The 1,979-nt window shown below is 48.7% G+C and overlaps 1 long non-coding RNA gene across 1 annotated transcript; it reads left to right on the top strand.

Moving 5' to 3' along the window:
* The first annotated feature begins 278 nt into the window (after positions 1-278).
* Positions 279-1,024, top strand: LOC125759209 (uncharacterized). Its single transcript, XR_007416742.1, has 3 exons — positions 279-316; positions 379-485; positions 940-1,024. It is a non-coding gene; the product is annotated as an uncharacterized LOC125759209 (long non-coding RNA).
* The last annotated feature ends 955 nt before the right edge of the window (positions 1,025-1,979 follow it).

Here is a 1,979-nt window from a genome sequence, read left to right as displayed (position 1 = left end):
ATGATATTTAATAATGTTAGTTTTTTTTGACGTCGTCGCTAGATGGTGTCGCGAACGCAAAAAAAAAAATGAAAAGTAGCGGCTGACGCAGTTTCAAAATGTCGTCCCATCGCAACGTCTGCGTTGGTTCTCGGGTGTCTGATCGTCAAAAGGAGCTTCTGCTGGCTTTTGTGAAAGATCGCGACGCTGTCGTGCCCGCTGGAGCCGTCGTTCACAAGGGAGGACCGGGACGACATGTGGCAGGAGCTGGTAGCGCTTTTGAACGAAGTCCCTGCGCATAACACCACAGCCTTGCCAAACTCCGAGAGCAGCAGAGGTGAGTGCGAGCACAATCGTATTGTGGTCGGTCATCTTACACGTCCCGCTTGTGCTTTACAGCGGCACCGGAGGCGGCCAGATTACGGGCTAACGCGGCCGCGTCGTGCTTGACAGGGACCGCGCGGGTCGACAGTACGCGAGGCCCAGAGTTCGGGTGATTTGAATCGGTAAGCACTGGCTTAGAATATCATTGTTACTTGTATGCTGCGAAATAGTGTGCTCATTTGCTTCGAGCCATTATGCGCTGTCAGTTTTACTTTTTCAAACAATATCGAGTTAATCACCCGGCCGCCGCGTTGGCTGAGGTGCTAACACGTTGTGCCGCTCAGAACAGAAAGCAAAACAGCCACATTTGCGGTGATGACGAAAGAACAGCCGCGAACTATATTTCGAAGCTCATTAGAGCACCCTACGTGTTCCAACCCATTTCTCAGACCCTCGAGTCGAGTGAGGTGCGTAGCCAGTAGGCTTGCCTCCCTCCACCCCTCTCTCCGAAGTCTGTGTGTCATAGCATGCCGCTGTTGGAAACATTCTAAAAAAACATTGCTATTGTCCACTTCCACTCCATATTACTTCTTATTGCACTCAGTGTGTCAATCAAGAAACTTCTTACTATAACAGGTGAGCCCTGCTCCAGCTGCTGCTGGTGTGGCTGAAGAGGATGTGGCCCAGGATCTTCCCCGTGCCCCAACACGTAAGTTTCACTGACGTTTTTGATTAACTGTAGATGGTGTTACATGCTCACAGGTGATGCTCACGCGTGCAGGCATATGTTTGTGAAGAGATGACATCTGTGGGCATAAAGACAAAAAGCTGCGCAAAGAAAAATTTGGCAAATGGTTGCAGGAGCTAGTTGTATGCATAACTGTCAGATGGAATAAACAGGTGTCCTGCCGTGCAGTTATGGTGAAATGTAGCAAAAAAGTTGCATTGCAAAAATCTTCAACATCTTGAAATGTTTCCCTATTTTGTCAATTGCTTCAAAAGTGAAACTGAAAATGTGCTATTGCTAAATATACTGTTCAAAAAGCAAGCTCGTTATATAACTTTTTCGCATAGCCATTATACACAAATGCACATGTTTGCACCTGTGTTACACCTGCTTGCTGTGTGTTTTGCATACTGCAGCAGCTAGGGTTTCGGAAAGAGATTGTGTCAGCCATCTCGTAAAGCCGGGCAAACGATTGTGCAGCCCTGAAAAGGGCTGTTTGGTTGCTTCTCATACAGAGGTGGTTAGAGATGTGAGATGCGTTTGATGAGATGAGCGAAAATGAATTTCGGTACCGCTTTGGTCTGTCCAAACGAAGTGCGTTGGTTGTGCGGTGAACCAAGCACCATTCATGGATGCCGTTGGGTCAGTGGATTTTCAACAGAGAGGAAATTGTTGCACACACTGAAACTCTTCACGAACATAAGTTTCCAGCGAAGAGTCGGTAGCAGAAAATTTATAGATGATAATGGCAACACATTTCTTGGTTTCCAGCTCATGCCGCAACTGCGAGATGTGGGCAACCGGCAGGCCAAGGCGCTGGAGTTACTAGCCGCAAACACCAGGCGGCAGGGCCAGGCATCATTGGAAAGCTGTGCCAGGTTCAACTTCTCGGTGACGTGGTCCACGAACTGCAAGGCGTTGGTACCCTCGCCCGGGCCCTCATTGCAGC

This window comes from Rhipicephalus sanguineus, chromosome 7 (assembly GCF_013339695.2).
Source record: "Rhipicephalus sanguineus isolate Rsan-2018 chromosome 7, BIME_Rsan_1.4, whole genome shotgun sequence".
NCBI lineage: Eukaryota > Metazoa > Arthropoda > Arachnida > Ixodida > Ixodidae > Rhipicephalus > Rhipicephalus sanguineus.
This window is presented reverse-complemented; position numbering and strand designations above follow the sequence as displayed.